Genomic DNA, 22,814 nt, shown 5'->3' on the forward strand with positions numbered 1-22,814 from the left:
CACTAATAAAAGAAGTAGAATACTGGGGTGGCCGGTAGACAGTTATACAGAGGATCGGTGGGCTGCTAAAAACGAAGGCATGGTATTCAAATGATGAGTAGCTGTTAAAATTGACTTCGTTCATGTGCATGTTAGTTTTTGTGATTGAAGCAGTACCCCCCCCCCCCCCCCTTTTTGCACCCCCTAGTTGAAAATAAGAAGTTAAAATTGGGTGGGGAAGCCTCGGTGAGAACAACAGGTGCATCAGTGCCAAGCCATGTCTCCGTAAGGAGAATGCCGTCCAGGTTATTATCTAAAATTATGTCATTTATAATAAAAGATTTGTTTAAAAGAGAGCGCACGTTCAGAACAGCCATTTTAACATCTGTGCTGAACGTGCGCTCATCACGTTTTTCCAGTGGAATGTTAAAAACACAGTTTGATCTAAAAGTAGTCCTGGGTCTTGTTTGTCTGTGTGAAATTATGGTTTTGATTGTGTAAATATTGTCCTGTGCCACTGGGGTCACTGAGGGGTGTGTATGATGTAGGTGGGGGTGGGTGAAGGTGAGTGTGGATGAGGTGGAGAGGGCGTGTGTATGGGTATAGTGAGTCAGGAGGTGATTGTGGTGCAGGACCGGACTGTCAAGTCAATGTTTACTGATAAAAGCCGTGACCCGTCCTGGTTTGAGTGTAGGCCGTCTGGTTTGAAAAGGTGGGGTCTGTTTAAAAAAGCGATAAAATTGTCCACATATGGAATACTTTTTCCAAGGCAGTATCCCTTCAGCCACAGGTGCAGCTGGCGGGGGTGACTGGTGGTGACGTCACCATAGCGCGGCGGGGGAAGCAGGCCGGAAATAAACAGTCGCCTCCCCGTGTCCAGCATGCAGTCCACCATGGACCTGAAATCCCGCTTGAGGATCTCGGATTGCTGGTCTCTGAGATTGATGCCGGCCTCCAGGACCAGCGTGGAGGCTGAGCTGTGGTGAGCACACAGCTGGAGGGCGGAGGACTCAACTTCCGAGATGGAGAGGAGGGGCCAGGCTGGACACACGGATCCCGGCTCCTGGGCTGGCGAGAGCCACGACCAGCTGGGTGGACAGGTCCCAGAGGCGAGCTGGAACACGCTCCCATGGGAGGGAAATCCTGCAGGCTCAGGATGTCATACCCCTTCTCCAGTGGTAGATCCAGAGGCGGAGGAGGGGGAGATGGACGGGCCCCGGCGCCTCTGGTCACTGCTGACCAGGATTCCCTCGGCTTGAGTGGCGTTGAGTTTGAGCTCACCGGTGCTGGAGCCGCCGCTCCATCCTCCCTGATGGAGCACTGCCACTCCGGGGGGCGAAGACAGAAGGTGGAAGGTGCCGATGGCTTGGGCTTGGTGCCCTGGTGGAGCCAGCAGAGCTCGGCGAGTGCTGGTGCCGGAGATCCGGTGGTAATGGAGCCGGTCCACGGCAGGGTGGTGTTGTTCGCGGCCGTCATGCTCCGGTTACCAGCGCCGGATGCCCTCATGTGGGTGTTCAGTTTTGATGAGGCGACGGTGGGTCCATGAGGATTTTGTCCCTCTCCTTGAAGTCAGCCTTCAGGCTAGAGACGCTGTCCCTCAGTTTTGAGAGGGTGGGGAGCTCATGCTGCCACCTGTGCCGGGGATTCGTCACCCCGGAACGCAGAACCACCACAGGGAGGAGGTGAGTTAGATCCCACTGAGTTAAAAGGTTTTATAAAAACTTTATAAAAACTGGCGCCTCGCTAATGCGATTTCGGTGTCACTACTTCCGTATTCCGTCACTACTTCCTGTTCAAGGCTTTAGATTTAACTTTGTGAGTATGTCAATCATTATTAATTTGTTTATCTGTGATATAAATAAGATTTTTCAATGTTGGACTTCAAGTAAACAGTAAAGTGCACAGGCACAAAGAATAAAGAATAAAAACTACAGTAAACATCCATCCATCCATTGTCTATACCTGACCATCCCTTTCGGGGTTGCAGGGGGGCTGGAGCCTATCCCAGCTGGGGCGGAAGGCGGGGTACACCCTGAACCGGTTGCTACAGTAAACAATAAACTGAATATAAATACTAAAACAAACAATATAGAATAAGAATTCACAGTGTAAATGCACAAGTAGCAGCAAAAAGTTTAAGTTCAAGGATTGCAATAGTGCAAAGGCAGTCAGTAATAGCAGCAGAAGTTTTCTCTTTGACAGAAGTGTGCAAGTGGCATAGTAGTGCAAAGACAGTCATTATGTGAGTCAGAGGGTTCAGAGTCCGGAGTGTCCAGAGTGGAGGCAGTTGTTAGCTTCCTGACAGCCTGTTGGATGGAGCTGAGGATAGGGAGGGAAGAGATTTTAACATCCTAACAGCCTGATGGATAAAGCTGTTGTTGCTGGTGAGTCTGGTGGTGCAGGAACGGAGGCTCCTATACTTCCTCCCAGAGGGCAGGAGGCTGGTATAGGAGAGCATTACACAAGTTCAAGATTACATAAAAATCAGAGAAAGGTGACAGAGAGAGAGAGAGAGAGAGAGAGAGGGAGAGAGGGAGAGAGAGAGAAAGGTAACAGTAAAACAAAACATTCCAAAGCATCAGAAACTTAACATGCCCAAAATTACCTATTCCTCTGAGGTGGCCTCTCTCCTTATTTAGTGATGATTTACTGTGTAATTTAAATTGAGTTGACTGAATGGATTCACCATTGTTATGACTTGTCATCAAAATGTTTTAAATTGGACCTAAGGCAGAAACAAAAAACAGCACTTGCACCAAGGGAGCCGTTGACAACAAACGGATTATTACGAACAACAATACTACAACTCTACAACAAAACAATCCTGAAGTAACCCAACACAAAATCAGCCCAAAACTAAACTATCAACTACACTGTGGCGAGCGGGTAGGATAAACAGACATAACACTAAGGATAATAAACTACGGTCGGAACCACTAAGGGAACTACAAACGTTAAGCAACAAACAGAGATATGCACAAGGCAACAAGGACTAGGACTAGAGATTGCTAGGAATGACAAGAAATGGCTGGAAAGTCACAACCGGCTGGAGGAGACAGGTTTGAGTTGAGACACCTGAAAGGTAGGGTGAATTTTCATGGCCACAGGGAGCCTTAAACGTACAACCGAGGGGGAAATAACACTGTCAATCGAAAATGGCCCAATGAATCAAGGAGCCACCCGGTATTCGGGCACCAGCATGCGCCGCCTATCCACCACCCTCTTGTTTGCATCGGCCGTGTGTAGTAGAGCCGTCCTTGACCTTCCAGGTCTTGGTTGGCCCACTCAGTCTGCCCGTTAGTCTGCGAGTAATAGCCTGAAGAGAGACTGGAAGAAGCACCGAGAGCAGCACAGAAACATTTCCAGACCTGGGAGACAAACTGTGGGCCTCTGTCAGACACAATCCACAGGAATCCCATGGATGCGGAAAACCTGATGGACAAACTGGTTGGCCAGTGTGGCTCCTGTTCTGCTTTTTGAGACTTTAGGAACCATAAGTAGACCTGCATTCTGTGAACGCAGTGTTCGAGTGGGGCAGTGTTCTATTAAGAGAGTGTGGGGGGGGGGGGGGGCTCTGCCGGGGTCCGGCTCCACCTGCAGAGCGTCATGCACAATGGACTCCACATCCCAGGAGACCGCAGCCACCACTCGGTCCGTGGGCAGGATGCTTTCGGGCTGTTCTGGCTGCGTAAACTGCCGGGACAAGGTGTCGGGCTTGGTGTTGTGGGAACCCGGGGCGGTAGGTTAGTGTAAGGTTGAACCTACCGAAAAACATAGCCCACCTGGCCTGGCGAGAATTCAGCCTTTTCGCCGTCATGATGTAGGACAAGATCTTGTGGTCGGTCCACACCACAAACGGCTGTGCGGCCCCCTGCAGCCAGTGACGCCATTCCTCCAGCACCAACTTCACTGCCAGCAGTTCTTAGTTCCCCACATCATAGTTCCTCTCCGCGGGGCTCAATTTACGGGAGAAGTAGGCACTAGGGATGAAGGCGGTGGTCCGGGGCTTCACGCTGTGATAACACCGCACCCACCCCGGTGTCCGAGGCGTTCACCTCCACCACAAACTGCCTGGTAGGATCTGGCTGGACAAGCACAGGCGCATCAGTGAACAGAGTCTTGAGGGTCGTGAAGGCTTGCTCTGCCTCCTCCGGCCAGGTGAAGGCCAGCTTGGTGGAGGTGAGGCGGGTGAGCGGCGCCACCACTCGGCTAAAGTCTTTGATGAAGCGTCGGTAAAAGTTTGCGAACCCCAAGAACCGCTGGAGCTGCTTGCGACTGGATGGAGTGGGCCACTCGGCCACCGCTTACACTTTCAGCGGGTCCGCCCTGATCTGTCCTCATTCAATAATATAACCAAGAAACGGGATACACGATTGGGCCAACCAGCCTCTCTGGTTAGCCCAAAACCAGGCGAGCCGACGGGGCAAGACAAAAATCTTAAAATGAAGTGTCTTGTGATGGTTACCAGACACGACCAGCTGCAGCGGAGGAGTCTGATGGGAAATGGTAGCAAGGAGCTTGCCATCTAGTGCGTTTACATTTATCTCTGAGGAGAGAGGGATAAGGGGAATCCCAACCTGACGCGAAAACCCGGAGTCGAGGAAATTGTCCTTGGCTCCAAAATCTACAAATGCGCGTAATGGCCAAGACCCATTAGCACAAGTTAAAGTGGCCTGCAGCTCAAAACGAGGACGTGTGGGCGTGATGGGATTGGTCTGGTCCGACAGTATGCCCACTTTTACTGCCAGGCGGGCTCTTTTTGGGGCACTGGGCTACTCTATGCGCAGCCTCCCCGCAGTAAAGGCAAACACCGGAACGAACATGATGCAGCCTTTCAGCCGGAGTGAGCCAGGCGCTACCCAACTGCATGGGGTCCTCACCCAGGCTAGGAGTTGGGAGCAGGGAGCACTCTGTGATTGGGCGTCTTGGGCTCTCCCCAGCCAGATCTCGCCCGACGCCCTCATGGCAGTGCTCACGCAACCAGTTGTCTAACCAGATGCCAGCAGGACTAAAGCCTCAAAATCAGAGGGTCTATCATGGGACGCTAGCATGTCCTTAACCCTGTCACTAAGCCCCTTGGTATAAGCAGCCTTTAACGCCTTCTCGTTCCTACCCGCATCGTTCGGCAACGTCCTGAACTAAACGGTACAATCGGCCATGGGCCGAGACCCTTGGTGGATATCCATCAGCAGGGCCGAGGCGTTGCCACAATGGTCCAGGTGATCAAACACCTAAAAAAACTGACTAACAAACGTCTTGTGCGTCAAGGTGTCAAACTCAGGCCGGCCACTCATCGCCTCCGCCCAGGTTAAGGCCTTGCCCCTTGAGCTTCCCTGCTTGAGCTCTCATGGTGTCGTTGGTGATATCTTTAATCTTAGCTTCAATGTCAGTGGTTGTTCCTGTGAGGTGCTGGTAAAGCGTCTCTGCCAAGAAGCGAGGACCTGGACCACCTTGAACAATGGTAGTAGTATGGAAGTAGCAATCATCCTCCCAGCAAGAAAGTATTCATCATCTTTTGCATCTGGAGATATTTTTTGGCAAATTAATGCCAAATTAACCAACAGTTGCTACGTTCTCATTAAGAAAATTCCGAAACTCGAAATAACATCATTACCTGCACTGTCAAACATGATACATTTCCCGTACTCTGGTCTATTAAAGATTCTAGGTGTTCTTAGGCAGTTCATAAGGAGGGTCAGGAACTCACGCTTTGGACCACCACTGTCCAGTCCATCCTCAGCTCGTCCCTCATCGTCAATGAACTGCACTAATATTTCATGGGACGGGTCAAAAAAGCGCTCTGAAATAATGTCTGCAGCAGTCACATCGTCTGTGCTGTAAAAGAAGATGTGGTGTATTATAATTTCAAATAATAAAGGCACAAATAAGATTTAGAGAAATACTAATTAGTAATTACTGCCTTTCCTCTGCAGACTGCTCCATAGTGTCCTCTGACTCTGACTCACTGTCAACTATGATAGGCGCATACACATTTGTATAGTTGCTGTATTGAGAGGACAGTTGAGTAATTAGGTGTCCTAATTTATTATTCCAGAGAAATTGCATTTTTAATTTATTACATTTTACAGAAGGTTTTAAAAATATTTTCTTCAGTTTTACTTGTTTAGTTATATTATTTGAATCTCTCAGTATTGTTAAAATATATATTAAATATTCATATGTTTAAATTTGTCAAAAAACACACGTTTTCATAGGGTGTCCTAATTTTTTCACAGGACTGTAGGTCTCGCTCACAGCATCTTGTTAATAGCCGGGGCGCGTTTCCCAAAACCATAGTTACTAAACCTTGATAACTTGTGTAAGTAGTAACCGTGATACACAACTATGCTGCACTATTGAGTAGTTTTCTGAAGAGAAAAGCTGCAATTTCAACATGTTCAAGCATCCAGAATTATAGCTACGTAAATAATGTTTGTAAGAAACCAAACTGTTTGTAAATCCGTCAAGATTTCAGCGAGATAAGAGTATTTGTGTCTGTGAAGATCACTCACCTTACATCAGGTACCACAGAGCTCGCGAGTCGCCTGCCAGAGAGCTTGCCAGTGGCAAGATGCCCGCCAGCATTTTTCTGTTGCATTTGTTTTATGTGTTTGTGTGTTTTTTGTTTGCATTGTTCCTGTGTTTGCAGCGTTTTGCCGTTTGTGGCGCGTTTGCCCTTGTCGGCCACCGTACAAAAGACTGGAGCCCTTGAACTATTAAGTTCAGGATTCAATTCAATTCAATTTTATTTGTATAGCGCCAAATCACAACAGAAGTTGTCTCAGGACACTTTCCATATAGAGCTGGTACAGACCAAGCTCTTTTATCTACAGAGAACCAACAATTCCACCATGAGCAAGCACTTGGCGACAGTGGCGAGGAAAAACTTCCTTTTAACAGGCAGAAACCTCAGGCAGAAACAGGCTCTGGGTGGGCGGCCATCTGCCTCGACCGGTTGGGTGAGAGAGGGAGAGCAAGAGAGGGAGAGGGAGACAGACACAGAGAGACAGACAGACAGAAATGCAGTCAGAGAGAGAGAGAGAGAGAGAGAGAGAGAGAGAGAGAGAGAGAGAGACAGAGAGACAGACATGCAGTCACAGTAACAGTGACAGTGGATGTAATAACAGTAGTAGCAGTTGCAGTGGATGTCAGGCAGGGTCAAGGCAGGAGATGCAGCTGCAATCCACAATCCAGATTCAGCCACTGTGGAACCTGCAAGACGACCAAACACAGAGACTCCGGGGAAGGAGCTAAGTTAGTAACACGCCATGGTAGGACATGAAAGCGTGCAGATGGAGAGGGACAGGAGGACAGAGGAGCTTGGTGTATCCTTGGAGGTCCCCCGACAGTCTAATCCTATAGCAGCATAACTAGGGGCTGGTCCAGGACCAGCCTGATCCAGCCCTAACTATAAGCTTTATCAAAAAGGAAAGCTTTAAGCCTACTCTTAAATGTAGAGACAATGTCTGCCTCCCGGACAAAGACTGGAAGATGGTTCCACAGGAGAGGAGCTTGATAGCTAAATGCTCTGACTCCTGTTCTGCTTTTCGAGACTTTAGGAACCATAAGCAGACCTGCATTCTGGGAACGCAGTGTTCGAGTGGGGCAATAAGGTACTATGAGCTCTTTAAGATAAGAAGGTGCCTGGCCATTTATGGCTTTGTAAGTAAGGAGGAGAATTTTAAACTCTATTCTAAACTTTACAAGGAGCCAGAGCAGAGTGGCTAGTATTGGAGAAATATGATCTCTCTTCCTGGTTTTTGTCAGAACACATGCTGCAGCGTTCTGGAGCAACTGACTGGAGCATTGGAGCATTCTGGAGCAATGACATAATAAGACATTACAACAAAACTCGAAGACTTGCACATGTGGGGGGGGGGGGGGGGAGGGTGTTGGGGAGGGGAGGTGTCGCAGCACAGACACGGGGGGGGTTGTGCACACAGCCACATTTGGGCGCCTCGCAACAACCCTCGAGTTGGAGGGGGTGTGCATGTTATATGTGTCTTCATCTGTGCGGATGTGTAAGCCCATGTACTTCATCTCCACTCAGTCCCAACCCATTGTCTCTGCCGTTTGATGACTAATGACTAAGACACAGCCGTAACCGTGGAGACAACCTTGGAAAGTTCTGATCTAGAAACAAAGTTCAGGCCCGTTATCTTAGGGAGCCAATGAAGATAACAATTGTTTGGTTAGGCCGACACTGCAATTTTTGTCTACCTGAGTCTCTCTGAGTCTCCCCATGGCTGTGCTTCAAATATATCCAAAATCGGTGGCCAAATTCAGCCAAGCCGAGCTAACAACTTCTCCAAGTTGGCATCCACCTGCGAAGGAGTTCAGGAATCGCATCCAGCCTGTGATTTTGATCAAGAATCGCATCCTGCCTGCGACCGAGCTCACATATTGCTTGAGTCTGAGTGTTGACAGCCCTGCACATACCCTCAGTCATGACGGGCAGCTTCTTGATTGCCAAAAGTGCTGCCAACATCTTCTGAACTTCGCAATAAATCAGGAGTGTTGTGGCCGTGGTTTGGTGATCTGCTCTGACTCTGTTTTGTGTGTTTTTTCAGGGCTGGAACAAGGCAGGGGCGGGGCTGATCTTTGCAGGGGTTGAGCAGCTCCTGACACACCTGTCACCTATCTCCCCTAATCAGGACTCTCCTTCTTAAGCATGCTTCTCCCACACTCTGATGCCAGATGGTCACATTGCTCATGCTTGTGTTTCTCGCTTCAGCATTGATCTCCAGGTTCCTGCCTTGTGTTCTCCAGCCGTCTTGCCTTTGTGCACGCTGTGATTTTGTGAGTTTTGTTTTCCTGCCTGTGTGCTAACCCGTTACGGAGTTTTTTGTTGTCGACAGTGTCTGTCGAGTGGTTCTCCAGCACTTTTGGTTCTTTTGTTTGCCTGATGACCTCTTGCGACCTCTGATATTTCACGGATACACTCTGCACTGGCCTACTGACAGAAAAAGCCTGCTTCGGCCTACCAACAGAAAAAGCCTGCTAGCAGCTAAAGCTAATTAGCACCAAGATGCCTCTTTTCTCCACAGATGTGCCTCTTTTCTCCACAGATGACCTCTACAAACTTCTGCAGCAGGTTGCAGTATTGGAAACTAAAGTCCAGCGTCTGGAAATAAACGCAGAAGTGAACGGACTTTGTGGAAATGACAGCACTCTGCCACTGACTCAAAACAACGGACTGGAGAATGCTAATATCCAGCTAATTAGCTCTGATACAGCTCCCTCGAAACTTAAGGGCTGTGTACCGGGTGATAAATCTGCCAGTATTAGTCCTCCCTGGAATGCTCTCGGGGCAAAGCCCAAGAGTAAATCAGCTGATATGGGGAGACGTCCAACAGGCAGAACCCAGCGCCCAGAGATCTGTGATGCGACAGGCTGGCCTGTGTTACCATCCTACTCAACACCTGTGCAGAGTAAGACACAGCCGTGGATAAAAGCTAAAGGGAAGATGAGCAACAAAGCTCCCAAACCAGCTAGTGTGCAGTTACAAAATCGGTTTGCTCCACTACTGCAGGACCCTGGATCTCCAACTGAAAACCTGGATAACTTCTCGGACTCACAGAGAAGGGTAAGGCCTGACAGGAAGTCAGAAGCTAGAAAGCTACAAGGAAAGCTACTGACTGGTCCTGAGACTCTGATTGTTGGTGATTCTGCTATTAAAGATGTGGGAAGAATGTACAGCAGAAACACAAAAGTGCTGTGCTTTCCTGATGATACAGTCTCCAACACGACCGACAAAATCCTCAGTATTGTTGCAGAAATTCCAACTCTGAAATACCTTGTACTGCACACAGGGGCAAATGATATTGTGAAACGACAATCTGAAGTGCTCAAACGAGATTTAGGTAAACTGCTAAATGCAGTGAGCTCTCTGAATGCTGAAGTCTTCAGATTGTTGGCAGTAAACAGATGGCTTTCAACTGCATGTGATGTCCACTCAGTGCATTTTATTGACAATTTCAACTTTTTCTGGGACCGCAGACATTTTTTCAAAGGAGACGGACTTTCCCTAAACAAGTCAGGAGTAAAACTTTTTGCCTCCAACCTATCTTTCTTCCTGCGTCACACTGTTCCCACTCCCAAGGACAAGAGACAAGAGGAATCCAAACAAAAGCAGCAAACACCAAAACATGAAGGAGAACCAACTCTCCCCCCGCCTGTATGCTCCAACCATGAGGGATGCCAGAGCAAAAAAGCGGATGCCTCATGTCCTCCACCAGAGGCCACTGCTTGTGAGAATTCACGGATTCCAACCACTAAAACTCCACCTCGGCCACCATCTCCACCAGAGGCCACTGCTTGTGAGAATTCACGGATTCCAACCACTAAAACTCCACCGAGGCCACCATCTCCAACTGCCCAAACTCCATCTAGCTCCTCATCTTCACTGGGTATCCCATCACCCTCCTCCCCCCTGCTGGAGTTTACTGACCAAATGAACAAACTTGTCAGCGCTGGTATCAGGCTTACTCCTCGCCCAGGATCTGGGATCCTGTCCCCCCAAATTCCACCTCGCCCCCTACAACCACCCTGTCCCCCTCCACCACCACAGCGCCGACGGGCACCACCTCCACGCCTTCCATGGCTTGATCTGAACCTACTCCAGTCCCCTAGTAAGAGCCCAGCACAGCCACCTATTTGTGTTGGTAACTGATGTGTTCTGGGTCCAGCTTTTAAGGCAAATGTTATGCCTGACTTTTCCAAGGAAAAGCCAGGGCCCATTGTGCCGGAAGCTTCATTGATTCATGTCTCCTTAGGTAGGAGGAGAAGATCGGTCCATCTCTCCAGAAACATCACATCATCGAATTTAACATGTATTCCATGTCAGCCACAGTATGTTCTAAAACATGGGGATGTTGGACTTTTTAGCACATTTAACTTAGCTCTTTTAAATGTTAGGTCTTTGGCAGGCAAATCATTCTTAATCAATGACTTTATCATCAAGCACAAGCTTGATTTTATGTTTTTAACTGAAACTTGGTTAGGACAAGATAACAGCACAGCAGTTCTCAATGAGTCAGCCCCTCCGAATTTCAGTTTCATAAGTGAAGTAAGAATGCATAAGAGAGGAGGTGGAGTCGCCATTTTGTTTAATGATAGCATTCAATGCAAGAGAGTCTCTTATGGTCAGTTTGAATCTTTTGAATATGTTGCCACTCAATCAAAGTCTCCCTGTCAATCAGTCTTCGTAACCATCTACAAACCCCCAAAATACAATGCAAAGTTTTCTGATGAGTTTGCCAATCTACTGTCTGTTGTTTGTATTGATTTTGACTGTGTTGTGTTAGTGGGTGACTTCAACATTCATGTTGATAATCTCAAAGATGGATGTGCTAAAGAACTTCTAAACATCCTGGAACATTTTGGCCTATCTCAGCATGTAACACATTCAACACATAACAAAGGGCATATATTAGATTTGGTTATCTCCAAAGGGCTTAATATCTCTGAGGTTATGGTGACGGATGTTGCTCTTTCTGATCATTACTGTGTGTCATTTAAAATGGCCACTCCTGCTATTCGTAACAAAAGTGGAACAGAGGTAATCAAAAAGCGTTAATTAATTAATGATAACACCTGTGCAGTCTTCACTCAGTCTTTTACACCATCACCAACACTGCCCTCAGCGTCAACTGATGACCTTGTAAATGATTTCAGTTTCAAAGTTATGACTATTATTGACTCCATCGCTCCAATTAAGACCAAAGTTTTGTCAGGAAGGAAAAAGGCACCTTGGAGAAATACCACACTGGTCAAAGTCCAGAAAAGAGTCTGGAGACAGGCAGAGCGCAGGTGGCGAAAAACCAAACTCCAGGTTCATTATGAAATTTACAAAAACCGTCTCCACACCTATAACCATGAACTAAAGAAGGCAAGGCAAGCATTCTTCTCAGAGATTATCAACAGAAACTGTAATAATGCCCGCACTTTATTTTCTGTTGTGGATAGACTGACAAACCCCACAGCATCAGTCCCTCCTGAGCTGCTGTCCAACAAGTCATGCAATGATTTTGCAGCCTTTTTTACAGATAAAATTTCAAGGATAAGACAAACAGTGTGCAGCTCCAACTCAGGCAAAATGATAAGTCCATCTGTGCCTTCTTGTTCTCCAGTTAATCTAGCACATTTGAACTTTCTAGACCATACAAGGCTGACAGAAACTGTATCACAGTTAAAATCCACAACATGCTGCCTTGATACTCTGCCAACAAACTTTTTAAAAAATGTTTTTAATTGCATAGCTCTAGATGTGTTGCAGATAATAAATAATTCTCTTCAGTCCGGTCAATTTCCCCATGCCTTGAAAACTGCAGTAATAAAACCTCTCCTAAAAAAGACTAATCTGGATGCCTCAGTAATAAGTAACTACAGGCCAATATCAAATCTTCCCTTCCTAGGAAAAATTACTGAAAGGGTTGTTTTTCAACAAACGCATGCTTTCATGATGCAGAACAATCGTTTTAATGCATTTCAGTCTGAATCGTCCATACCACAGCACTGAGACTGTACTCATCAAAGTTTTAAATGACATACATCTGAATAATGATGCTTCCAAAACCTCAGTCTTAGTATTATTAGATCTCAGTGCTGCCTTTGATACGGTTGATCATGACATACTTCTTGACAGACTGGAAAAGTGGGTGGGACTTACTGGCACTGTACTACACTGGTTCAAATGCTATTTACAAGATAGAGACTACTTTGTGTCAATTGGTGAGCATGTGTCTGAACGAAAGAAGATGATGTGTGGGGTGCCACAAGGGTCCATTCTCGGACCACTTCTTTTCAATATCTACATGTTGCCCCTAGCTCAGATTATGGAGCATCATAATATTTCTTATCATACTTACGCAGATACACAACTTTATATTTCTGTGTCATCACATGACTACAGTCCCTTACTTTCACTGAGTGAGTGTATTCATCAAATCCATGAGTGGATGTGCCAGAATTTTCTTCAGCTTAATGCAGATAAGACAGAAGTGATTGTTTTTGGCCCCAAAAATGAAAGGTCAAAGATCAGTGCTCAACTTAACTCCATGTCACTGACAACAACAGATAAAGCCAGAAATCTTGGTGTAATTATTGATTCGGACCTGAATTTTAACAACCATTTAAAGCTGATCACCAAATCAGCCTACTACCACCTGAAAAATATAACCAGAATCAAGGGTTGTCTGTCCAAAGAAGACATGGAAAAACTTGTTCATGCATTCATTTTCAGTAGGTTGGACTATTGCAATGGACTCTTTACTGGCCTAAACAAAAAATCAATTAGGCAACTACAGCTGATCCAAAATGCAGCTGCACGAGTCCATACAAACACCAGAAAAATGGACCATATCACACCAGTCCTCAGATCACTACATTGGCTTCCTGTGAATCAAAGAATAGACTTTAAAATCTTACTGTTGGTCTATAAAGCATTAAATGGTCTAGGACCAAAATATATTCTAGATTTATTGACTCCATATGAAGTATCCAGACCTCTCGGGTCATCAGGGACAGGTTTATTGTGTGTTCCCAGAATCAGAACCAAACAAAGTGAAGCAGCTTTCAGTTATTATGCTCCTCACCTGTGGAACACTCTCCCTGCACACCTGAGGTCTGCACCAAGTGTCAGCTCATTTAAATCAGGGTTGAAAACATTATTATTTGCTCCAGCTTTTACTTAAAGTAAATGTATTTGCTCAATGGTTTTAATCATTTTAAATGCTAAATTATTGTCTTTTCTGTTTTTAATTTTCCCTCAATTGTATTTTATTTTTTTGTTCTCTTCTAATCAAAATGTATGATTTTTATGCTTCTGTAAAGCACTTTGAATTGCCTAGTGTATGAATTGTGCTATACAAATAAATTTGCCTTGCCTTGCCTTACACCTCTCATTTTGGCTAGTGCTCTAGGGATATAGGCCTTCATCCTTTCCCCTTCAAGTGATGTCATTCTGAGTATCGTTTCCTGTTGCTGTCGACTGACTGCATGTATTAGTACTCGCTTGTTATTCATAAGCTTGGCGTACTTGATTTTCCCCATTTCTTTCTCAATTGCTTTTGTGAGTTTGATCAGATGGTAGTGCCCACCATCCTGATTGAATTCAATCATTACTTTCACCTTTCTTTCCCGTGTTTGATCCACTTGTGTCTGCTTAGTCGGACTTTTCCCTGATTTGTTGTTAGTACTAGGCCAACACACTCCCCTCCAACCAACTTTTCGTTCTATCTTGCTTCTCTCTTTTTCTCAAATCTCTTTTCAGTCTCAAAGACCGAGATATCATCCACTCCATTTCATTCTCACTACACCCATCTGACGTAGTTGGTTTGATGTTACAGGCAGAGTACAGTTTATGCAAATCCGTCAAATAATTTCCTATTTTCAATCTTACCGCTTTTGTCTCATCACATCCACTTCCTTCGGCTAAGACAAACCAAACAAACCAGACAAATGCAGTGGAGTAAAAAGTACAATATTTGTCCTTCAAGAGTGAAAATAAAAGTATCCCCTAGAAATAATACTCAAGTAAAGTACAGCTACAGCTCAAAAACTGTACTTAAGTACAGTACTCAAGTAACTTTACTTTGTTACTGTCCACCACTGATTCTTTGGTAAGAAACATTCAAGGTTCAAGCCAAGGTGCAGCCTTATTTGTCATTATACAATACAGGATTGAAATGCAGTTGTAGCCCCTTCATGCTACACACCATAGGCAAGTTAAGTGGGCAGAGCTTCCGGGTCTGAAAAGTGAAGATTCAGATGAAAAGAATATATTTTTCATTGATTTCTGGAGGGAAATTTCATTGTTGCAGTGCTTGTGCTCAACTACGACAGAGTATTGTAATAAATGTGGGTTTTGTCTGTAGCAACAAATGCCAGAAATGTCAGAGTCCTTGAACACACACACACACACACACACACACACACACACAGAGGAGGGTGGCGTACAAAAGGACAATCTTTATTAGCAACGGTTAACCAATTCATAAAAGGAGTGGAGAGCTACAACCAGGTGAGATGAAGGTCACGGGGGGAACATGCTAGACTCCCTTTAAACTGCATCACACACCCACGCTTAAGGCATGCTATTTGATCACAGCACGCAAGTTGAAGAACCACTACACACAAGGCTAGTCTCACTAGCATCAGGCACACCTGTGAACACGGTACGCTAAGTTGAAGGACCACTGTACACACAGCTAAACTTTTAGCATAAGGCAATACCACCCAGGTATGCTAACACCCTCTGATTGGAGGCACTGCAACACAATTTGGCTTCAAAAGAGAACCATACAGCATCCCACCCGTAGGCTTGTGAATCCCCTGACAGCAACCCTACCACTCCACACTATTAAAATATTAGACACCTATAAGAAAGATATATAATGTTCATAAAATGTACTTAACTCGCCTACTCAGCGAGACCCTCCCCTGGGGTCTGAGCTTGTGTCGCTATCCAACTCCCCAGGGAAACAGCTTTGCTGGACGGCGAGAACAAGAACCAGCTGGCAGCAGTGTTACAGCAGGCAGCAGAGACAATGTTGCACAGGGAGAGCTGCTCAACTCCCTCTGTCACAATTACACTGGAGAGAGGAGCTGATCCAGAGGCCAGTAGATCCCCTGACGGCCCCCCTTGTGTGCCTCTGGCATCCCTCAAGGTGGGGTTCCAGTTGGTCTGTCTCACCGGTGGTCTCCTCACTCCTGTCTGGGCATCCTAGCTGGGATGGCGATGATGGACCCAACTGGCTCCGAGCTGGACCTCTGGGCGCCGTTACCTGGGAGGTCTGGTTGGCTGGAGGTTAAGTCGGTTAGCCCTCTGGGACACTGGATCACTCGTCGCTGTTAAAGTAAAAGGTATAGGGCTTAAGTCTGTTGAAATGCACCAAACACTCTGGACCTCCTTCCACTAGCATTAGCCTATAGAGCACATCTGTCACCCTCTCAATCACCCTAAAAGGGCCTTTATACCTCCTCTGTAATTTAGGACAATGTCCTAGCTTTGTTATGCACCCAGACTAACTCCCCCTCAGAGTAGTACTGGAAATTGGCCCTTAAGTCATAGGACTTTTTTTTGTCTCTCTGAGGCCTGGCCCTGGTGTCTTTTAACTGCAGCTACAACTGTAGATAACATCTCACTAAGTCTGGCAACATAATCATCAACAGAGGAAAATTGTTCCTTGGAGTCTAGGTTCAACATGATGTCAATGGGCAGCACGATTTCCCACCCAAACAAAACTTTGTGGGGGTAAATGCAGTGCTAGCATGAACACTACTCCGGTATGCCAACATCATATAAGGCAACAGTGTGTCCCAGTTCAACTGGTTATCCTCTACAAACAATGATAGCATGGACAACAGAATACGGTTAAAGCTCTCTATGAGACCATCAGACTGAGCATGGTAAGGGGATGTACGAATCTTATAAATTTGCAAAAGCCTGCACAACTCCCTAAATAAGGTGGATTCAAAATTCTGGCCTTGGTCTGGATGAATGCTGCGGGGGACTCCAAAATGACACACCCACTCCTCTGTTAGCACTATAGCGATGCTGCTGGCTTCCTGATTAGGCATTGGAAAGGTTTCAGTCCATTTTGAAAAATAATCTCCTACCACTAAAATATACCTATTCTTATGAGGGGTTTCTGGAAGGGGGCCCAATATATCCAGTGCCACTCGTTCAAAGGGTCTGGATGTGGATGAAGGTTGCAAAGGGGCGCATGGAGGTTAACCATGGGTTTTACAGGAGGAGCAATCTATACAGACCTTCACCCACCGCTTTACATCCCCGAACCACCCCGGCCAGTAAAACCGGTCTTTTACCTTCCCCTGTATCTTCTGCACTCCTCAGTGGGCTCCTGTGGTGACACAATGCAGCTGTGTCAAGACCTTTGGTACCAGAGAGCAAGGGAGAACTACCTGTACTTGAGACACAGCATCAGAATGTGCCGGGGGAATCCTCACTAACCTAGAGCCACGCACATATAGCTGATCCCAAACAGGAGCATATTTCTGTAGGTTGGGGTCATCTGACATTGATGACCCCAACCTCTACTAATACGCAGATTGCCACTTCCCACATGAGTGATAAAATGGTCCTTTGCCAGTAAATCCTGTGTGTTAAGGTCTGCAGGTGGGTAGGCCCTGGCAACCAACTGGCGCAGGGCAATACCAAAATCACAGACACTTTCATTGTGAAGCCTCTTCCGTGAGGAAAAGTTAGCTCGATTCCAATCATCACTATCACAGGGGTCCAGACACATCCCCATAGCATCTTTCAGTGAAGTGTAATTAGTTCTAGATGCAGCTGATAATCCACTGTAAACCTCGTGGGCTCGGTCTGATAGCAAAAGACCCATAAACTTGAGTCTCAGTGATTTGTCCCAGTTATTTACATCAGCAGCCATTTCATTGCTCCGCCCAATCTCGCCCAATACCATTAAAAGTCTGTGGCATAAAGACTGGGCGGGGCAATGATCTATTAATAAGTAATGAGGGGGGCATCTTGACTTATGGCTCGTTCAGGTGCGTGATTCTCAGGCTCTGACATTTTTCAAAAAATCCCACTGCTGCCACCAGTGTAATAAATGTGGGTTTTGTCTGTAGCAACAAATGCCAGAAATGTCAGAGTCCTTGAACACACACACAGAGAGGAGGGCGGCGTACAAAAAGGACAATCTTTATTAGCAACGGTTAACCAATTAATAAAAGGAGTGGAGAACTACAACCAGGTGAGTTTTGTCAGAGTCCTTGAACACACACACACACACACACACAGAGGAGGGTGGCGTACAAAAAGGATAATCTTTATAAGCAACGGTTAACCAATTCATAAAAGGAGTGGAGAGCTACAACCAAGTGAGATGAAGGTCATGGGGGGAACATGCTAGACTCCCTTTAAACTGCATCACACACCCACGCTTAAGGCATGCTATTTGATCACAGCACGCAAGTTGAAGAACCACTATACACAAGGCTAGTCTCACTAGCTTCAGGCACACCTGTGAACACGGTACGCTAAGTTGAAGGACCACTGTACACACAGCTAAACTTTTGGCATAAGGCAATACTCCCTTCCACTCCACATTATTAAAATATTGCATGATACCTATAAGAAAGATATATAATGTTCATAAAATGTACTTAACTCGCCTACTCGGCGAGACCCTCCCCTGGGGTCTGAGCTTGTGTCACCGTCCAACTCCCCAGGGAAACACAACTTTCTTACTGCTCGACTCCCTCTGTCCTGCCAATCAGTCACACCTGCATCAATAATTAGGGAATCCTTTCTTCTGACGTCATCGCCTGGTGAATCTCACCAAATCACATCATAGTATTATGGCCACATTAAGAAATTTTATTCATTTTTTTTGCAGACTTGGAGAATAAAGTTGTAATATTATGAGAATAAAGTCGTAATTTTACGTCCCCACTCAAAGCTGTCCCAAAAAATGTCCCCGATTTGAATGGGGGAGAAAAAAAGTTGCGCGCAGACGCAAACTCCAGTTATTACAGTAGCCAGATAAACAACATACTGATAGCAGAATTGTTTACTCTTGCTGTGATTGTTGCTGGTTGCTGTGATACAGAAGAGCAGAAGACAGTCCGTGTTTAGGTAAGTTGTGTATGAACCTATTGTATTTATTTTGTGAGCTTGAACTAGACTTGGCTGTGTGTGGGTGAGGTGAGTTAAGAGTAATGATTGTAGTAGGAGTATGTCTGTTTATCTGAATTGAAGACCTCAACTAAAGCCACATTGCTAACGCTAAACTGTCACTGTTGGTGGTTATTTGAGATAAACATGAGATGACAATAATATTAATATTATTGCATCTGTTCTTTCAGTTTTGTTCATGTTCTCCTCTGCTCTTATTCCATCCAGGCCACGGAGGCTGAGGCTACTGAGGGAGAGGAATGTGGTGGACCTGCTAATCCAGCTGGGTTCATGGATCCAGACATTTAGGACCAAATACTGCTAGAATTTTAATGTTTGAGATTATATTAATTCTGAGTGGAAGGAAATCATAGAGCTGTGTTTCAAGTTTGAAAAGTGCAAAAAGCGTGATGTGAGATACGGTCACAAAAAAGCCATGAGCTGCTCTGAATGTGGCAAAATACAACAACTTTGGGACAGTTTGTTTGAATAAATGTTAAATAAGTCACATTACAACATGGATAAGTTGTTCAAACAGCTAAGAACCACCCAGTAGTGTGAAAGTGTTTCATTGTTTGTGGAAGAAGCCAAGCAGAAGTCCTGGTTGTTTTTGTTTTATCGCTGATTTTCATTGTTACAGCTCTGATGTTAGAATAAATCTGTGTAGCTTGATTGTTAATCTCTTCTCTACTTGTATGTCACTTTGAATAAAAGCATCTGCTAAATGCAATGACAGTGATTTTTGTAGCTGTTAAACAACTGGCTCTCAAATTCTTTGCCTCAGTTGTGATATGTTTTAGCAGGAAAACCAGATTTCAAGGCGAAATCATGGAAAATCTTCTCTGCTGCAGTCTTTCTTGATTTGTTGCAAGTTGGGTAGGCTTGGGCAAATTTGGTGAAGTTGTCAATGACCAATAAACTATACAAATACCCTCCCTTGTTTTTTTTTTCAAGATTAAGATAATCTATAGAAATCATCTCAAATAGTGCTGTTACAGGTAGATGACACATGGGGCCTCTGCTTTGCACTGCAGGCTTTTTCCGAATGTTATATTTGCAGACTTGAGTAATGAAAAATACAAGATAAGATAAGACTTGGGTGGCATGAATTATATGCCAGCAGAACATTTCAAAAGACTTGGGACAGGGGCAACGAAATACTGGGAAAGTAGTGGAATGCTCAAAAATACCACTGTTTGGAACATTCCATGATAATCAGAATCGAAATTGGAATCAGAATGAGAACCAGAGGCAGCACGGTGGGGCAGCAGGTAGTGCGCAGGCCTCACAGCAAGATGGTCGCCGGTTTGATCCCTGGGTCGGGCAGGGCCTTTCTGTGTGAAGTTTGCATATTCTTCCCGTGCATGGGTGGGTTCTCTCTGGGCACGCTGGCTTCCTCCCACAGACCAAAAAACATGCTCATTAGGTTAATTGGTGACTCTAAATTGTCCTTAAGTGTGAGTGTGAGCGTGAATGGTTGTCTGTCTCTATATGTTGCCCTGCAATCGAATGGCGACTGGTTCAGGGTGTACCCCGCCTCTCACCCGTTGGCAGCTGGGATAGGCTCCAGCCTCCCTGCAACCCTGAAAAGGGATAGTTGGTATAAAAAATGGATGGATGGATGGATGGATGGATGGATGGATGGATGGATGGATGGATGGATGGATGGATGGAAGATAAGACTTTATTGATCCTACCTAGGAAATTAAGTTGTTAAAGCCAGTAAGTACTACAGAAGCAAAAACAGTGCCACAAAAGGGTCAAGATAAAAAAGTGTACAGGATACAGAATAGAAAAATAATTACATATATGTACATTATGTACAAATTATAAAATATCAAATGCCATAAAAATTCTACAGACATAGAAACTACTATTGCCAATATTCTTATGAGAAAAAACTACTGTCATATGTTGTATTACAATTGAGAAATACTATTGCACAAAAATTAAATCTATGTATCTGCACAATATATACCGTTTCCATAAATACTGTTGCCAATATGGGTAATAAATAGTGTTATTTTTGAGAGAAAAATACATCTTAGAAATTGATGACGAAGATGAAAGAAGATGAAATGGATAATGTGAGCACATATTAGCACTGATAACAGTAGTGCAAAACAAAAGGGGGTTTATGATGTAGAATTGAGAAAGCCAGCATCAATACAGTGCTACATTACATGATGCATTATACATGAGTTAAACAGTCTGACAGCTGCTGGGATGAAGGACCTGCGGTAGCGTTCTTTCTTAAACACTGCTGCTTAAGTCCCCCACTCACTCATGCAAGGGGTGGATGGGTCGTCCATGATCGATGTCAGCCTGGCTAACATCCTCCTTTCACCCATCTCCTCGATGGTGTCCAGAGGACAGTCAAGGACAGAACCAGCTCTCCTCACCAGTTTCTTTAGTCTTGTCCTGTATCCTCTGAGCTTCCACAAGCCCTGCAAACCACTGCATAGAAAACTGCAGGTGCCACCTCAGAGTCATAAAATGTTTTTAACAGTGCCCTATATACTCCAAAGGACATCAGTCTTCTTAGCAGGTGCAAACGAGTTTGGCCCCTCCTGTACAAGGCATTTGTGTTGTTTGTCCAGTCCAGTTTGTTGTTAAGGCGAACAGCCAGGTATTTGTATTCCCCCACAATCTCCAAGTGTCCACAATGTCCAAGCCCTGGATGTTGACCGGCATACTCTGTGGTAACTTCCTTCAGAAATCAATCACCATCTCGTTTGTCTTGTTGGCATTTTTGTGCAGATGGTTCAGTCCACATCAGTCAATGAAATTGGTTATGACTTAATGAGGGTAGAATCAAATATGTTGAAAAACAAATTCCGTTCATTTGCCCATCCAGTAATCCAGTATGGAATACATATTTTGTCTCTGAGAACTTGCAGGTTCATACAGCCCTCATGGGGTCATGAAAGCTGTAAATTTCTTGCCATCCTCACTGATGTTACCTTGATGATAAGCTTTGCCTTGGTTCAACACAGTGAACCAAGCATTTCTACCAAGTATCAAGTATCTCCTGAATGTGGTGCCTGCCTGGGATTGTCTTTTTGTCAAGGCCCCTGTAGTCCAACAACCTCTGAACGGAGGGCCAGGAGACCTCCCTCTTCAGTGCTGAGAAGAGCAGGTGCTGGAAGCCATACACACTGGAAGGGTGATAGACCTGTAGCAGAGCTGGTGAGTGTGTTGTGGGTGTACTCTACCTAGGCAATTTGCTGTGACTGCTCGTGGCCCCAAGCAGGCTGCAGAACTCCATCCAGAACACTGATGAAAACTGGGGCCCTCTATCGGACACCACGTCCACCGAAAGGCCATGTAGGTGGTAGACACGATGTAGAACCAGTTCATCAGTCTCTTTGGCAGAGGGGAGATTAGGGAGAGGTATGAAATGAACCATTTTACTGAAGCCATCCACAATTGTTGATAGGTTTGTTGATCAAAATCTTACATTTATTGGCTATTACTTAACTTGCTTAAGTCACAGCAAAGCTGTCAACAAATATGTCGTTCAGACAGAAGGGAGAAATGGGGATAGTTTCTCAATCATTGTTCTGTGGCCCCTGATCTCCTCTGTGATTTGATGCCGTGCCGTGTCCCTTTAGGCCTTCTGTAAAATTGATAGGCCTAATCATATAATTTAGTTTCCATTAAGACATGGTGTAACTATGAATACTCTTTTACGTAATGACAATCTCTGTTGAATAAATTGTAACCCATACTTAAAAAGTAGCGTACAAAATGTTTAAAAATACAGAATAACAGAATTCACAGGCTGATAGTTGTGTGTACACAGCTTTGAAAATCACTGTGCTAGCGACCAAGGTAAACCTACATCATTGACCAACACACTGTCACCACTTTATAAGGAAAACATCCATCCATCCATCCATCCATTATCTTCCGCTTATCCGGGGCCGGGTTGCGGGGGGAGCAGTCTGAGCAGGGACGCCCAGACTTCCCTCTCCCCGGACACTTCCTCCAACTCTTCCGGGGGGATCCCGAGGCGTTCCCAGGCCAGCCGAGTGACGTAGTCACCCCAGCGTGTCCTGGGTCTTCCCCGGGGCCTCCTCCCGGTGGGACATGCCTGGAACACCTCCCTAGGGAGGCGTCCAGGGGGCATCCGATAGAGATGCCCGAGCCACCTCAGCTGACTCCTCTCGAT

At 45.5% G+C, this 22,814-nt stretch overlaps 1 protein-coding gene across 2 annotated transcripts in view; it reads right to left on the minus strand.

Moving 5' to 3' along the window:
• The window catches only part of LOC139331318 (dolichyl-diphosphooligosaccharide--protein glycosyltransferase subunit MAGT1-like), a 74,609-nt gene that overhangs the window by 7,116 nt on the left and 44,679 nt on the right, over positions 1 to 22,814 (minus strand). Inside the window, exon 11 of one of the 2 annotated variants that reach the window (XR_011602182.1) lies at positions 13,772 to 15,828. The exons of the other annotated variant lie outside the window; for it this stretch is intronic. The gene's annotated coding sequence lies outside the window, so the exon portion shown is untranslated. Of the gene's footprint in view, positions 1 to 13,771; positions 15,829 to 22,814 lie in introns of those variants that run through there. 2 annotated transcript variants of the gene reach the window in all.

The sequence above is a fragment of the Chaetodon trifascialis genome, chromosome 5 (genome assembly GCF_039877785.1).
Source record: "Chaetodon trifascialis isolate fChaTrf1 chromosome 5, fChaTrf1.hap1, whole genome shotgun sequence".
In the NCBI taxonomy this organism is placed as follows: Eukaryota; Metazoa; Chordata; class Actinopteri; order Chaetodontiformes; family Chaetodontidae; genus Chaetodon; species Chaetodon trifascialis.